This window comes from Schistocerca nitens, chromosome 6 (assembly GCF_023898315.1).
Source record: "Schistocerca nitens isolate TAMUIC-IGC-003100 chromosome 6, iqSchNite1.1, whole genome shotgun sequence".
Taxonomy (NCBI): Eukaryota; Metazoa; Arthropoda; class Insecta; order Orthoptera; family Acrididae; genus Schistocerca; species Schistocerca nitens.
This window is the reverse complement of record NC_064619.1, coordinates 423,272,116-423,290,086: the sequence shown is the minus strand read 5'-3', so window position 1 is coordinate 423,290,086 and position 17,971 is coordinate 423,272,116. Positions and strand designations below refer to the sequence as shown.

General features: G+C 48.1%; 1 protein-coding gene across 1 annotated transcript in view; it reads right to left on the bottom strand.

The window, feature by feature from the left end:
- LOC126262757 (dnaJ homolog subfamily C member 13) overlaps positions 1-17,971 on the bottom strand; it is a 410,038-nt gene that overhangs the window by 373,649 nt on the left and 18,418 nt on the right. The window lies entirely within an intron of this gene.

Sequence of the window (17,971 nt, the reverse complement as noted above, 5' to 3'; positions counted from 1 at the left end):
GAGAGGGGGGGAGGTAGGTAGGTAGGTTGGGGGGAGGGGAGCAGGACGGAGAAAGGGACCAAACAAAGAGGTCATCAATTCCTTGATCCAAGAGTGGTGCATCTGCAAGTAGAGACGTCCACTGAAAATGTTTTCTGATCTGGTTGAGAGATCCATAACAGTAAAAGCGAGAAAGATAAACTGTAATAGGCATCTTTTGTACCATCAGTAATAAAAGCAAGATGAATGAGATAGGGAAGTCAGCAGGTGGGAGTCTTGGGGCTCTGCATGTGACAGGAAATGTTCCACCACTGATTCATTACAGTCAATTACACCCACTATCCAACAAAGTGTGACACCCAGAATACAAAATTGGATGCAGTGGAAAGGAGGCAAACCAAGTCTAAAAGCAATTAAAACTCAGTAAAAGAGGGATGAAAGAGTAATCTGGTCAAGGAGATAGGGTCAGGGATCCCCCAGACCTAGCATACAGTGAGAGATGCCCAATCTCCAAACACCCTACCCCTGCTCCGGAGGTACATTAAAACCTCAGAACTGAGGATGAATATCACTTTCACGGAGAAAACGAGAATCAGGTTAACCATCTGTGAACAGTCTCCAATATTAGAGGCAATGGGTCCAGATGTCCATACTTAGCATGGAGGGCCAAAATGACAGGGCTTTCCACCAATGTATGAGTTATTGGCTGTAGGCTCCACAACCACAATGTTGGTATGGCTCATCACACAAAAGGAAACTATGGGTTAATTTGTTGTAACCAATGTGGAAACAATGTATGACTGTTGATTCCTTCCAGGAGAGGCAAAAGGAAGAGCCCCATGCTGCTGTAGCTTCATTGATTGTGCGGAGTTTATCATATGGAGCAGTAGCTCCTCCTCCCCCTCCCCCTCCCCTCCCCCCCAATGACATTCCACTTTCAGGGGAGAAGTAGTGAGCAAAAGAGCAATGGCAGAGAAGGTGTCACAAGTGGAAGTAAAATGTGTATGGTAACCATCATTAAGAAGGCACAGGTTGTGGTCTGCAAGAAACTGGTTTATGAGGAAACCTCGACTAGTCGAAAAAGCACTGCCCCAAGGGGTAATTGGCATTAAAATCCCAGAGGAGGAGGAGGAGGAGGAGGAGGAGGAGGAGGAGGAGGTGTTTTTTTTTTTTTTTTTGGGTTTAAGGGCGCTCAACTGCTGAGGTCATTAGCGCCCAGTCACTGTTGTGAGAGCACATGGAATCTGGTAAAACTCAAGGGGTTGGGGGGACACCAGAAGGACCTGACAAATATGCAGATAAAATAAGTAAAAAGGTTAAATGTCTTTGGACAAGCCAGTTAAAGTTACAAAACGCAGAATACGAGCAGCTGCTCAAGCGTCATCAGCTAAAACATCCGGTAAAGTAGATGGCAGGGACAGGACAACACGAAATTGACTAAAACGGGGACACGACAATAAAACATGGCGCACTGTTAATGCCTGACCACAAGGGCACTGCGGGGCTGGGTCACCGGAGAGCAGGTAGCGGTGGCTAAACCGGCAATGCCCAATCCGCAACCTGGTCAGAAGGACCTCCTCGTGCCGAGATGGTCGGGAGGATGTTATCCAAGCAGTTGGGAGCAGTTTTACTGCCCGGAGCTTGTTTCCTTGGAGGGATGACCAAGCATCCCACCACAACGACACAAGCCTCTTACATACATCCCCACGAACGTCAGATGACGGTACACAATGGGAGGCTGGCCGAGGCAGGAGGACTGCAGCCTTGGCTGCAGCATCCGCAGCCTCATTCCCAGGCACTCCTACATGTCCGGGAACCCACAGAAAGCTGACAGAACCACCATTATCAGCGAAAGAATGGAGGGACAGCAGGGCAGACACATACAACCCGTACTGACGGTCGAGAGAATCGGCGAAGAAGGACTTGTAAGAGGGGTGGTCGGGCATAGACAACAGCCGGCAGGCATACCGACACAGCAGTACGTCGCGCCGGTAGGTCAATGGTAACTCGGCAGCTTCAGCATAAAGACTCTCGACAGGACTAGTGTAGAAGGCTCCGGTCGCAAGACGTATCCCCCAATGGTGGATGGAGTTGAGCCGGCGTAAGAGGGATGGCCGAGCGGACGAGTAGACGAAGCTCCCATAATCCAGCTTCGATCGGACTATGGACCAATACAAGCGAAGCAGGACAGTGCGATCCACTCCCCAAGATGAACCGCTAAGAACTCTGAGGACATTAAGGGAACGTGTACAACGGGCCGCCAAATAAGAGACATGTGGAGACCAACACAGTTTCCTGTCCAACGTGAGCCCTAGAAACTTAGTTGTGTCCACAAATGGGAGAACAACGGGACCGAGATGTAAGGATGGCGGAAGGAACGCTTTATATCGCCAAAAGTTGATACAAACCGTCTTCTCTTCAAAGAACCGGAAGCCATTTGCCACGCTCCATGAGTAGAGGCTGTCTAGACAACGCTGAAGGCAGCGCTCCAGGAGGCATGTTCTCTGGGCACTGCAGTAGATCGCGAAGTCATCGACAAAGAGAGAGCCTGAGACATTAGGTGGAATGCAATTCATAATTGGATTGATCTCGATGGCAAAAAGGGCTACGCTCAAGACGGAGCCCTGAGGCACTCCGTTCTCCTGGAGGAAGACGTCGGACAATACGGAACCCACACATACCCTAAACTTTTGATCCGTTAAAAAGGAATCAATAAAAAGGAGCAGGCGACCGCATAGGCCCCACCTGTGCATAGTGCGGAGGATACCTCCTCTCCAACAGGTATCATAAGCCTTCTCCAAGTCGAAGAACACTGCTACCGTTTGGCGCCTTTGCAAAAAGTTGTTCATGATGAATGTTGACAAGGTCACAAGGTGGTCAACAGCGGAGCGGCGGCGACGAAAGCCGCATTGGACATTAGTAAGTAGCCGTCGAGATTCAAGAATCCAGACTAACCGAGCATTAACCATGCGCTCCATCACCTTACAGACACAGCTTGTAAGAGAAATGGGGCAGTAACTAGAAGGAAGGTGTCTATCCTTCCCGGGTTTGGGTATAGGAACAACAACGGCATCACGCCAACGCATGGGGACTTGACCTTCGGTCCAGACGCGATTGTAGGTATGAAGAAGGAAGCTTTTGCCCGCCGGAGAAAGGTGTGCCAGCATCTGAACGTGAATGGCATCTGGCCCCAGAGCAGAGGACCGGGACAGTGCAAGCGCACGTTCGAGTTCCCGCATAGTAAAGGGGGCATTATAAGTTTCCAGATTCAGCGAGTGGAAGGAAGGTCGCCGAGCCTCTTCTGCCGCTTTCCTGGGAAGGAAGGCAGGATGGTAATGGGCGGAGCTTGAAACCTCCGCGAAAAAGCGGCCAAAGGCGTTGGAGACAGCCACAGGATCAACAAGGACCTCATTACCTGAGGTCAGGCCAGGTACCGAGGAGTGGGCCTTAATGCCCGACAGCCGGCGCAGGCTACCCCAAACGACGGAAGAGGGAGTAAAACTGTTAAAGGAGCTGGTGAAAGAGGCCCAACAAGCTTTTTTGCTGTCTTTGATGACTCTACAGCATTGCGCTCGGAGTCGTTTGTATTCAATACAATTCGCCAACGTAGGATGGCGGCGAAAGGTGCGTAAAGCACGTCGTCGAGCACGGATAGCGTCCCCACAAGCCTCGTTCCACCAGGGGACGGAAACGCGACGTGAAGAAGAAGTAGTACGAGGAATGGAATGTTCGGCAGCATTGATGATAACAGCCGTGAGGTACTCGACCTGACTGTCACAACTGAGAAAATCGTGGTCCGAAAAGGTCGCCAGGGAGGAGTAAAGTCCCCAGTCAGCTTTCGGTATGTTCCAGCTCGAAGGACGTGGGGATGGGGTGTGGTGCAGGAGACGAACGACACAGGGGAAGTGGTCGCTCGAATAGGTGTCAGAAAGGACATACCACTCGAACCGACGGGCAAGAGTGGTAGAACAGATCAAGAGGTCCAAGTGGGAGTAGGTATGAGTAGAGTCCGAGAGGAAAGTCGGGGCGCCAGTATTGAGGCAGACAAGATTGAGATGGTTGAAGACATCCGCCAAGAGTGAGCCTCTTTGACAGGATGCAGGAGAGCCCCAAAGGGGATGATGGGCATTGAAGTCGCCAAACAATAAAAACGGCGGGGGAAGCTGAACGATCAGGTGCATCATGTCAGCCCGACTAACAGCAGATGACGGTGGAGTGTAGATGGTACAAACTGAAAAAGTAAAAGCAGAAAGAGTAATGCAGACAGCTATTGCTTGGAGTGGGGTGGTCAATGGGATGGGATGGTAATAGACATCGTCCCGAACGAGCAACATGACCCCACCATGAGGGGGGGGGGGGGGGGGGAGAGGGAAGAGGTGCTGAAGGAGGGCAGTTAAAGCAGCAGGTGTATGTAGCCCATCAGAAGGGAGAGAGAGAGACTGCAAGCCATGACCGCAGTGTCCAAGTGGACCCCGACAGCACCCGCTTCCAATGTGGTACAAAGGGAGATCCATGTACTAACAACAGCCATACAGACCAATGTGGGAACACTGCTGGAAGCCCTCAAAGGGCCAACCTAGTTCCACCAGAAAGCAAGAAACACACTAGGCGTCAGTGAGTGAGCATCAGTAAAATGAGATTCCTGGAGAATGACAGAAGCAGCTGGGTAAAGGAAGTGACAGCAGTATCCATTGAAGTTCCACTGAATAAGAACAGGATGGGGATTCAAATGAGAGGTGAATCGGGGAGCCAATGACATTGCCACATAACCATCAATCACTAATGAGGAGGGGGTGACATCCATAAGAGGTCAGACTCAGATTGCGAGAGGGAAAGGACAGCACCACCAGGGGAACCAGGACGGCCTTGTCCTGAGACTTCTGTTTCTCCTCCTCCTCTTTCATAGGTTAAGGAGGGCAGAACACGGAAAGAGAGCGGGCTTTTGCAAGATCCACTACTAAGAGAGTGGGTGACCTTGGGGCGCATGTTCTCAGGATCCCACAGTCAAGTAGTAGCAGCAGGCCTTCAGCCTGAGAGACGCTGAGAAGGAGTCCCATAACTGGTGGATGCTGAAGAAGGGAACATTTCTCTAGATTCCCATCTAGAGGGGGAGGGGAAGCGGCACCTGGAGGAGGGGGCATGGGAACAGCAGGAGAGGAGGGGAGGAGAGGGGTGTGTAACTGGGTTAAGGAAGAGGTAGGAGTGGGAAAGGAAGTAACAAAAGCAACGTTAGATGCCATCAAGAGAGTGACACTCATGACAATTAACACACACAGGTGGCAGAACACAGGGGAAGACATGCCCAAAATGCAAAAACTGAAAACACCTCTTGAGTGGCGGAATATACGGCTTCACGTCACACCAACAAACCACAACCTTGACCTTCTCCAGAAGAATATCTCCATCAAATGCCAGAATAAAGGCACCAGTATCACTGCAACTGTCCTTACGACCTTCTTGAACACCCCAAACAAAATGAAAGCCCCTTCATACCAGATTGGCCTGAAGTTCCTTAGCAGTTTGGAAGAAGAGGTCCCTACGAAAAATGACTCCCAGAATCATATGAAAAACTGGTTATGTCACTAAGATGGTCTCACACACACGAAGGGCTGCAGATTGGTCAGCATAAGTTTTGATCAGAAGTAAAACCGACTGCATCTTACTGAGAGAATCCACTATGCCAAACTTGTCTTCAATATTTTCCACAATAAATAATGTGTGTGTTGTTGGTGAAAGGTCCCCATTAGTCCTAGTGCAGACCAGGTAGTGGGGAAAGTGTTTCACCCCAAGCCAGTGAGCCTGGCCCTCCTCCAAGGTTACGGCCAGAGAATAGATGGCTGCAGGGTCAGAAGAATCTGTATAAGCACCCACAATGGTAGTCATATTATGTCAGTCTTATGTTAGATTTGGAGCACTAAACCAAAGTCAGTTTTATCCGTGTTGTGAAACAATAAACATTTTTGAAATATTGTTTTCCTTTCAAGTATGTGATTTTTAGTGAACTTATATACATTGCCCAACATTACATAAAACTGGACCCACATGATAACTTAAGTGGAGGAACTGCGTCAAATAAGAGCTACACACCTGCATCATATCTTCGACAATCAGTGAATTAAGTAACTGAAATATAGCAACAAAGCTGGTTATATTTTAATGGGATACTGTGTTTTTCTGTTTTGTGAAGGGAACATTTTACATTTCTGAACATTTAAAGCAAATTGTCAATCTCTGCACCACTTTGAAATCTTATCAATATCTGAGTGAATATTTATGCAGCTTCATTCAGATAGTACTTCATACAGATAACTATCATCTGCAGAAAGTCTGAAGTTACTATTAATATTGCCCACAACATAATTAATACACAACACTAGTCGAGTACCCAGCATTGCCCAGGTATGTATTTACTCCAGTCTCCTCTCTGTCCATTTCATTTCCTCCTCTCGTCACACTCAGACCATCTCCTCCTGTCCTCCTCCCTGTCTATCTGCTGCTCCCCGCTCTCTCTGTCCATCTGCTTCCCTCAGCCCCCTCTTTGATCATCTGCTCCTCTCTGTATTTCTGTTCATTACCTCCTTCCTGCATTTAAGCCCATCTCCTGTTACCCCCCCGTAAGTTAATACTCCCCTCTTGCTGCCCATCTCCTCCCCCCCCCCACTCTCTCCCCCCCTCTCTCCCCCCCCCACTCTCTCTCCCCCCACACACTCTCTCTCCCCCCCTCCCCCCCCTCTCCCCCCCCCCCTCCCATCTTCTCCTCATCACCCTCTCTCACCATTACAACAGCAGCCTGATGGAAGAAGTAAAGGGAATATAAACTAAAGTTTAGCATCACAAAAGAAAGCTTTTCTGGGGGGGGGGGGGGGGGGGGGGGGAACATTAACACAGAACATAAGTTTGAGCATTAACGCTTTGGCTGCTGCAGATGGGCCTCCTACAAACTGAGCCAAGAACTGAGTCATTATCGCTTAATGCGTCTTCCTGTGTTAAGCAGTGGTTTGGCTTTTACCTGGGCTGGTGTTATATGATTAGCTTGCTGCACTTTCTGCTCAATGTGTCTACAGCACTTTCTGCAATATCTGTTCCTTTGAGTATTAGACTTGTCACCACTGAGATGTATCTCACTTTGAAGCTTCTGTGCAAATTTAAAGCTTTTACAAATCTACAGAGATGTAAAGATGGCTTTTTCTTCAAGTGTGTCGGATCCAGTTTTGGTAACCCATTAAAAAAGAAACTGTTACTTTCAGATTTGAGAGGGTTATCAATTACATCTCTTGTTGAAGAATAAGACTAGTGTTACACTCACTGTTGCAGACAGCTTCAGGCAGTTCCTTCCAGAATCTGTGAAGGTATTATCACTTAAATCGACATCAAATAATTCATTCTCACTGTCACTTCCTCATTGCAACTTTAATGCCTCATCATTATCTTGACAAAACAGATGAGAAAAGACACTGTGGTCAATCTCAATGAATAACGAATGAAATGCATCTAAATGAGATCACAACAAAGTATCACAGCACAACTCAGCAGACATAACTGTGCACAGCTACAAAGGTATGAGATGGAAACTTAACTGTCTACTTAAATTCATCAACTGCACTCAGGTGCCTGTGTAGCAGCACACCTATAACAGTCAAAAGCGCACAATGGTCAGCAAGGAGGCTCGCGTTAACTCATCAGTGCTGAAGGAAAACCCAGGAGCTGTGTTTAAACTCATCAAGAACACCTGGAGAGTGCGATGAGATAACTCGTCAATAGCAGTCAAAGGATTAAAAAGTTTTTTTCTGAAATTATGAGTGCGAGCTGAAAAATGTTGATAATTTTTTATGTGAAAACTCAAACCTTTTTTTAAATAAAACAAATTTTATTAACATTCTGTATCTTTATTCTTCGCGTACATTAATTTGCAGTCCTCAACTGCTAGAGGGCTACAAATTTTAGCATGTAATGTGGCAGTCTGTAACTTAACTATGTCAGTGCATGAGAAACAGTGTGCTGTAATCTAGTTTCAAATTTGAAAAGTTCATCCATACATGGAGCACCCTCTCCTTCAACATGACAATGCCAGATCACAAACAAGTGCTCTGATAACTGCCACAATCTGACACCTCAAGTTCCCTGTCATTAATCATCCTGCACGCAGTCCCGAATTTGCCCCATACAATTTTCATCTGTTTCCGAAACTTGAGGAACACCTTTGAGAACTTTATATGACCATGAAAAGTGGCGCAAGCAGATTTGAGGTTGTGGCTCCACCAACAAAGTCAAACATCCTACAGTGACGGTATCAACAAACTGGTCTCTCATTGGGAGGAACGTGTTCACTGCCAGGGTGACTATATTGAGAAATAAATGTGTAGATGTGAAGAATAGAGATGTAAAGAGATAATAATGTTTGTTCTATTTTAAAAGCTTTGAAAGTTTTCAATTAATTCTGAGGCATTAGTTCTCAGCAGACCCTCTTATTTGTATGTTGTGTAATCTTACACAGAAATGAAACAGAGACAATCCTCACATAGACATCTACATCTATATCGTGCAATCTACTGTGAAGTTCATGGTAGAAGATACTCCCCCTGGACCAGTTATGGCAGTTCTTTCTGTTCCATTCACATTTGGAGTGTAGAGAAAAGTGTTGTGACTCACCGATCTTTCAAAGTGCCGCCGCGCAGTTACGTGCGTCCTCTACATGCGGTGCTGTCTGCCAACCATGTAGCAGCAGCACCACCTAAGCGGCCAGCCAGCCAGTGACCGCTAGACTTGGACTCAGTTACGATTTGACTGTTAAAGTGTACACACGTCTTACTCTGTTTACTTGATCAGTGACTTTCATGTATTGCATCTTCCTTGAAATATATTTGTTCAACTTGAAGTTATTACAATTGGCGACGAGGATGGGATTTTTCTTTTCCATCGTTGACCCACATGTTTCCATGGCTACTTTAGAGCAACTATTGCAAGGTCTCATAGAACAGCAAACGCTTCTCACAAATGCGATTCGTGATTTCGTCGCGGACGGTGGAAGACTGGTCTGATTACGAAAAATGTCTTCGACAGCACTTCTTGGCATTTCATGTCGCGGACGAGTAAACATGTAAGTCTCTGTTCCTTTCATGGATTTTGCCTCAAATGTATAAGTTGTTGTTGCAATTGGCTCCTTTGAAAGATCCTGTGTCTGTGTTCTTTGCTGAAATGTGCTCACTTCTGTCCGTCTGTTTTCGAAAGCAAACACATGTGGTAGCCTCTCGTGTTGCCTTTTATCATTGTCAAAAACAACTGAATCAATCCTATCGCGCTTGGGCTGCTGAACTTCACGGCATCAGTAGAAAGTGTCAATTTGTTACTGAAGTTCATAAAGAATCCTACACTGATTCCATGGTACGGGGTGCTATTATCCGATCGGCGCCCGATAAAGAAGTTAGGCAACGTGCCCTTCAGTTGGCAAATCTGACTAGATGAAGTCCTACCCATCCCTCAGTCTTTTGAAATTTCTCACGCCACTGGAGCGCAAATAGAGGCATGGGGTGACGTCGGGGAAACAACATCTGTGCGATGTTGACGAAGCGTGTGGCATGTCTCCGCAGGTCGACGTGGCCGCAGTACGCTCCCAAGCGCAGCCTCGGCCTAACCTTAAACAAACCTCTAAGTAACTGCAGCAAAACCGGAACATGACGCTGATTCTGATTCTGTGTTGTCTGTCAATTGTACTTCTTCCCTTTCAGGGAAGTTATTCCTCACTGTCCAAATACTTGGTCACGATGTTCGCATGCAGGTGGATACTGGTTCTGCTGCCACTATCAGCAATTCTCAGATGTATCTTCAGTTGGGTTCTCCAATCCTGTCACCTGTCACTAGGCAATTACGGACTTACAATAAACAGAAGATTTCTCTCTTGGGACAATTTGATGCTGAGGTATCTTACAAATCTGTCATTCACACTGTTCCCATATTTGTGGTCGACCATAGTAATGCGGAGAATCTTTTTGGTTTCGATGCCTTTCGCGTTTCTGGGTTCTCCATAGATGACTGTCAATATCGTCTCTGATGCTATTTCTTATGCTCAACTGGATTCCTTGTCGACGACATTTTCGTCCCTTTTTTTCTCTGTGTTAGGCTGTGCAAACATCTTTGAAGCTCATATCACACCCAAATCCACTGCTCAGCCTAAGTTTTTTCGGGCTCGGCCCATTCCTGTGGCCCTTCGTGATCAGGTCAAATGGGAGCTGGATTGTCTCACCGCTTCAGGGGTCTTGCTTCCTGTCACTTCCAGTGAGTGGTCCTCTCCTGTAAATGTCGTTGCTAAGCCAAACGGTGATATTCGTCTCTGTGGCGATTTCAAATCCACTGTAAATGTCAACGCCTTATCGACACTTCCCTATACCTCGACCTGAAGAATTGTTCACTAAACTTGCTGGAGGCCAGTATTTTTCTAAATTTGACCTGTCAGAAGCTTATCATCAACTTCCTATCAACGCTGCTCCCCAGCAGTTTCTGGTCCTTAACATGCCTTTTGGCCTCTACCAATACCAACGATTGCCATTCGGGGTTGCCAGCGCCCCTGCTCTCTTTCAGCAATTCTTGGAACAATTATTGCTCACTGTCCCTGGGTGTATAAATTACCAGGACAACATTGTTGTCACTGGCTCCACCACTGACGAACATCTTCAAAATCTCCACACACTTTTTCATATCTTACAGACTACCGGTCTTAAGTGTAATCTTCAGAAATCAAAATTTTTTCAGGCATCTATCACGTACTTGGGGTTTCAACTCTCTCAGGATGGTATTCGTCCGCTTCTGCAAACTGTCGCTGTGATCAATGCCCTTCCTCGCCCTACATCTGTTAAGGAACTGCAGGCCTTGTTGGGGAAAATAGCATACTATCACAAGTTTTTACCGTCTGCTGCTTCGGTGGCTCAGCTGTTGCATCGCCTGTTGCATAAAAATGTGCCTTTTCACTGGTCCGCATCATGTGATGCGGCTTAATTGAAGACTATGCTGAAACAGGCCCCGTGCTTGGCTACTTATCGACCTGGCCAACATCTTGTTCTTGCCACGGACGCCTCTCAATACGGGGTCGGTGCAGTCATTGCGCACTGTTTTTCTGACGGTTCTGAACAACCCATTGCTTATGCCTCCAAAACGCTCACGGATGCCCAACAAAAGTATTCTCAAATTGAAAAAGAAGCTTTGGCCATTAGGCTCTTCATAAGTTTGGTGTTTTTCTCTATGGATCCAAATTTCATTTTGTTATGGATCACAAACCACTTGTTTCCTTGTATCATCCATCAACGTCACTTCCCGACAAGGCTGCACACCGCCTCCAGCGTTTGGCTCTTTACTTGTCTCGTTTCAATTATGAGATTCATTTCCGGCCGACGGCTCAAAATGCGAATGCTGATGCACTGTCTCGCCTTCCCATGGGTCCTGATCTGGCATTCGATAGGGACGAACTTTTGTGTTTCCACCTGGATGTTGCTGAGCAGCGGGTTGTGGACGGGTTCCTCATCACCGAGGACCGGCTGGCGGCTGCTACGGGTTCTGACCCTACCCTCTCCCGGGTTTTACGCTGTATTCAGAAGGGTTGGCCAGATCATCCGTCCACTAAGACTTCTGATCCGTTGCGGAACTACTACGCTTTGCGTTACCGCCTCACAGCTAGGGATGGTGTTATCATCCTTTCCACTGAAAATGCTTCGCCACATGTTGTGGTACCTGCGTCTGTGTGCTTCGGTCTTGCGCCTCCTTCACCAAGGGCACTGGAGTGTCTCTCGCACAAAATCTCTGGCGTGCCGTCATGTGTACTGGCCCGGCATTGACTCTGAAATCGCACACATGGTCGCTGCCTGCGGCCCTTGTGCGTCACAGGCTGCCGCCCCGAAGTCATCTTTGTCACCGTGGCCTTCGCCTGAGAAGCCCTGGGAGCGTATTCATGCTGACTTCGCGGGACCATTTTTAGGTACTTATTGGCTTCTCGTTATTGACGCCTACTCTAACTTTCCTTTCATTGTCCATTGCACATCGCCTACCACCGCGGCAACCACCAATGTTCTAGCTCGCATTTTCCCTTTGGAAGGCCTTCCCTCTACTCTTGTTACTGATAATGGTCCGCAATTTGCCTCTTCCAATTATGCGGATTTTTGTGCCCGTCACGCCATCATGCATGTCATGGCCCCTCCGTTCCATCCACAGTCAAACAGTGAGGCTGAACGACTGGTCCGCACGTTTAAGGCTCAGATGACGAAACTCCCGACTTCTTCTGCTGATGATGCGCTTCTCCAATTTCTGGCTTCTTACCGTTTCATCCCCATGGGCGACCACAGCCCGGCTGAGCTCTTAGCGTGGCCAACAGCCCCGCACGCTACTTCATCTTCTGCGGCCTTCCACCTCAAGGCCGCGGGTGCCTTCGCTTGGCTGGTTCACCGCCGACGACCTTGTCTGGGTATGGGGATATGGCAGGCGGCCAAAATGGAGTCCTGGCCTCATCTTACGACACCGTGGCCAACGCCTGTATGAAATCCAGACGGACACGGGTGTTGCAGTGCGTCATTCAGACCAGCTTCGGCCTCGTGTGCCGGCAACGCCTGTTCTGGATGCCGCTACACCACCTCTGGCTCTACCTGACACTCAGGATACTGGAATCTCTCATTACTCACAACGCAGTCCTCTCACCATCATATCGGTGCCAGCACAAGAACAGACGCAAGAAACAGGTAGAAGCAGTTAAATCAAGAAAGCAGGTTACCAAGGCTGGCTAACCATGAGGATAAAAAGGAAATGCCAGCCACAAAGGACATGTGCTAAAACTTAGAGCAAATGATAAAACTCACCCTCAGGAATAAAACATAAAACTAAAGCTGCTGTTGAGGTATTATCACCCAACACCAAAGGTAGGGTGCTGGGAAGGCTAAAAGTCCACTGCAGAGTGGCTAATAATGGGCAGTCCAGCAAAAGATGGACGACTGTCATTCTTGAGCCACAGCGACACCAAGGTGGGTCCTCTCAACGGAGGAGGTAACCATGCGTCAGCCACGTCTGTAGAGCTGCAGCAGTGTAGAGCAATCTGCACCCCAGTTGGTGCTGCTCAGGCAGGGGAGGGCAACGAGGTGCTGCCAGCACTTCCACTTAAGCTGATGGAGGTGAGGAAGCTAAGCCAATCGGGTGTTGAAAACAAGCCCTAAGAATCGATATGTCTCCACTACGGTAAGTGGATCGTCATTAAAGTAAAGTTCTGGTTCTGGATGAACGGTACGATGCTGACAGAAGTGCATAACACACGACTATGCAGCTGAAAACTGGAAAATGTGGGCTAGAGCCCATGACTGCGCCTTGTGGATGGCTCCCCATAGGTGTCACTTAGCAGCACCATACTGGTAGAGCAGTACAAAATGCAGAAGTCGTCTGCATACAGAGAAGGTGAGACAGACGGCCCTACAGCTGCTGCTAGACCATTAATGGCCACTAAAAATAAAGATACACTCAATACGGAGCCCTGTGGAACCCCATTCTCCTGGACATGGGGAGAACTATGGGAAAGCACCAACTTGGACATGGAAAGCACGAAGCGACAGGCAATTTTGGATAAAAATCGGGAGCTGGCCTCGGAGAGCCCAATGTGACAAGCATATGATGTCACCAGGTGATGTCATACACTTTTCGTAAATCAAAAAAGACGGCAAGCAGGTGTTGGCATCTGGAGAAGGCTGTTCAGATGGCAGACTTGAGGGACACAAGATTATCGTTGGTAGAGCAACCCTGGCGGAAGCCATCCTGATATAGAGCCAGTAGGCCACGTGACTCCAGGACCCAAACCAACCACCGACACACAATACATTACTGCAACTTACAAAGAACATTGGTGAGGCTGATGGGCTGATAGCTATCCACATCAAGCGGGTTTTTGCCGGGTCTGAGCACCATAACTATGGGGCTCTCCAGCCACTGTGATGGAAAAGCACCATCGCACCAGATCCGGTTGAAGATGAGACGTCACTTGTAGTCAGATGACAGATGTTTAATCATCTGACTGTGGATCCGATCTGGCCCAGGAGCAGTGTCGGGGCAATGTGCAAGGGCACTGATGCGCTCCCACTCTGTAAATGGGGTGTTATAGGGTGCAATGTGGCATGTAGCGAACGAGAGAACTGTCCTTTCCAAACTACCATTTGAGGGTGCGAAAGGCTGGGGGGTAGTTCTCCAACACAGACGCTCGAGCATAGCGCTCAGCAAAATGATCAGCAATCGCATTTGCGGAGGTAGATAACACGCCATTGTTGTTAATGCAAGGGACCCTTGTTGGGGTCTGGCACCCAAAAAGTCATCTACATCGATGTTACCATGTGGTGCGGGGAGGGCAGTCAACAGTGACATCAGAGGTGAAAGTTCCCCAGTCTGCCTTGTTTAAAGCCCATCTGGGCAGGTGTCCATGGGCCTAACACTGGGGCAGTGACAGGAAGTTGGGGAAGTGGTTACTACCACACAGGTCATCATGTGCTCTCCAGTGGATGGATGGGAGAAGTCCTGGGCTGCACATGGATAAATCAATGGCCGAGTAACTGCCACGAGCCATACTGAAATGTGTGGCGGCCCCAGTATTTAAGAAGCAGAGGTCGAACTGAGGCAGTAAAGTTTCGACATCTCTGCCTCGGCCAGTAAGTATGGTGCCACCCCACAAGGGGTTACGAGTGTTTAAATCTTCCAAAAGTAGGAAAGGTTTAGGGAGTTGATCAATCAGTGCAGCTAATACATTCAGGGATACTGCACCATCTGGAGGGAGATATGCACTGCAGACAGTTATTTCGTGTGTCATCCTTATTCTGACAGCCACAGCTGAGGGGTTTGAAGTGGCACAGTTTCACTACAGACTGAGTTTAGGACATAAACGCAAACTGCATCTGGCACTTGATTATAGTCGCTATGGTTCCTGTAATATCCCTTATAGCCACAGAGTCATTCCAGATGTGGAAAGGGTTCTTCTGGATGTCGTGAAGGGTGCAGGGTGCACCGATCTGCAGGTGGTTGCTCATGTCGGCACCAATGATGTGTGTCGCTATGGATCGGAGGAAATCCTCTCTGGCTTCCGGCGACTATCTGATTTGGTGAAGACTGCCAGTCTCGCTAGTGGGATGAAAGCAGAGCTCATCAACTGCAGCATCGTCGACAGGACTGACTGCGGACCTTTCATACAGAGCCGAGTGGAGGGTCTGAATCAGAGGCTGAGATGGTTCTGTGACCATGTGGGCTGCAGATTCCTCGACTTGCGCTATAGGGTGGTGGGGTTTCGGGTTCCGCTGGATAGATCAGGAGTCTACTACACACAGCAGGCGGCTACCTGAAAAGCAACTGAAATCACTCAACAGAGGGAAGTCCACTGGACCTGATGGGATACCAATTCGATTCTACACACAGTACGCGAAAGGACTTGCCCCCCTTCTAACAGTCGTGTACTGCAAGTCTCTAGAGGAACGGAAGGTTCTAAATGATTGAAAAAGAGCACAGGTAGTCCCAGTCTTCAAGAAGGGTCGTCGAGCAGGCAAAACTATAGACCTATATCTCTGACGTCAATCTGTTGCAGAATTTTAGAACATGTTTTTTGCTTGCATATCATGTCATTTCTGGAAACCCAGAATCTACTCTGTAGGAATTAACATGGATTCCAGAAACAGCAATCGTGTGAGACCCAACTCTCTTTATGTGTTCATGAGACCCAGAAAATATTAGATACAGGCTCCCAGGTAGATGCTATTTTCCTTGACTTCCGGAAGGCGTTCGATACAGTTCCGCACTGTCGCCTGATAAAGTAAGAGACTATGGAATATCAGACAAGCTGTGTGGCTGGATTGAAGAGTTTTTAGCAAACAGAACACAGCATGTTGTTCTCAATGGAGAGACGTCTACAGACAAAGTAACCTCTGGCGTGCCACAGGGGAGTGTTATGGGACCATTGCTTTTCACAATATATATAAATGACCTAGTAGATAGTGTCTGAAGTTCCGTGCGGCTTTTCACGAATGATGCTGTAGTATACAGACAAGTTGCAGCATTAGAAAATTGTAGCGAAATGCAGGAAGATCTGCAGTGGATAGGCACTTGGTGCAGGGAGTGGCAACATAGACAAATGTAATGTATTGCGAATACATAGAAAGAAGGATCCTTTATTGTACGATTATATGATAGTGGAACAAACACTGGTAGCAGTTACTTCTGTAAAATATCTGGAAGTTTGCTCGTGGAACGATTTGAAGTGGAATGCTCATACGAAATTAATTGTTGGTAAGGCGGGTACAAGGTTGAGATTCATTGGGAGTGTCCTTAGAAAATGTAGTCATCAACAAAGGAGGTGGCTTACAAAACACTCGTTCAACCTATACTTGAGTATTGCTCATCAGTGCGGAACCCATACCAGGTCGGGTTGACGGAGGAGATAGAGAAGATCCAAAGAAGAGTGGCACGTTTCGTCACAGGGTTATTTGGTAAGCGTGATAGAGTTACGGAGATGTTTTGCAAACTCAAGTGGCAGACTCTGCAAGGGAGGCGCTCTGCATTGTGGTGTAGCTTGCTGTCCAGGTTTCGAGACCGAGCAAGGTGGCGCAGTGGTTAGCACACTGGACTCGCATTCGGGAGGACGACGGTTCAATCCCGTCTCCGGCCATCCTGATTTAGGTTTTCCGTGATTTCCCTAAATCGTTTCAGGCAAATGCCGGGATGGTTCCTTTGAAAGGGCACGACCGATTTCCTTCCCAATCCTTCCCTAAACCGAGCCTGCGCTCTGTCTCTAATGACCCGCTGTCGACGGGATGTTAAACACTAACCACCACCACCACCACCACCACCACCACGTTTCGAGAGGGTGCGTTTCTGGATGAGGTATCAAATATATTGCTTCCCCCTACTTATACCTCCCGAGGAGATCACAAATGTAAAATTAGAGAGATTCGAGCGTGCACGGAGGCTTTCCGGCAGTCGTTCTTCCCGCGAACCATACGCGACTGAAACAGGAAAGAGAGGTAATGACAGTGGCACGTAAAGTGCCCTCCGCCACACACCATTGGGTGGCTTGCTGAGTATAAATGTAGATGTAGATGTAGATGTAGGGCAGGAGCCCACATTGCCGGGAACCAGGTTTCCTGGAGGGCAATGCAGAAAGCAGGTGTAAAGCTTAACAGTTTCCGTAGTTCAACTAGGCAGCAGAAAATACCACCGCAATTCCACTGGGGGATGATGTCATCATGAGACAGGTAAGGCATGAAACATTCAATGAGGCAGTTTATGCCTCAGGGTCACCTGGTGCCACTGTCTTATTGCTTGAGCAGTCTATATCCATTGGGTCTAAGGGTCCAGTGAGATCTAGGTCCTCAGCAGATGCCAGAATCTCCACCTTATCCCAGACGCAGAGCTTGTATGTAGCGGTGGTATGGTGCGACCACAATTTCCTTGGTCTTAGGAGTCTTGTTTTTGGACTTTCCTGGTTGCTCCTTGGGTTTCTCTGGCGGGGAGGGCTTCACTGATTCAGTCTCTGGTGAGCGTGAAGCACTACAACCAGCTGCTTTTGGGCACTTCAGTCATTGGCAGGCGTCATCTTTCACACTAGCAGAAACCTGGGAAGGGAATAACCCAAGGGGCCCCTTCCTGGTGAGAGGAGCCGAAGAATACTTACACTTCTCCATCTGAGAAGTGGAGATTGGTGTCTCCAATGGTTGGGGGGGTAGTGATCCCCAGGTAGAGGGTGCAAGAGCAACAGAGGAGGAAGTGCTCCCCACCATCAGGGGGCAGGTGTAGCCTTCTGGCTCTGAGAGCCGACTGTAATTCACAGAAATGATGGTGCTACAACTATTCTCATAGCAGCGGCATATAAGGAGGTCATAGCCACAGGATGTAGGCACTCGTATTTTCTCTTAGCCTTGGTGTAGGTCAGTCAGTCCAGTGTCTTGTATTCCACGATATTCCTCACTTCCTGTAAAATCCTGCAGTCTGACGAGCAAGGTGAACA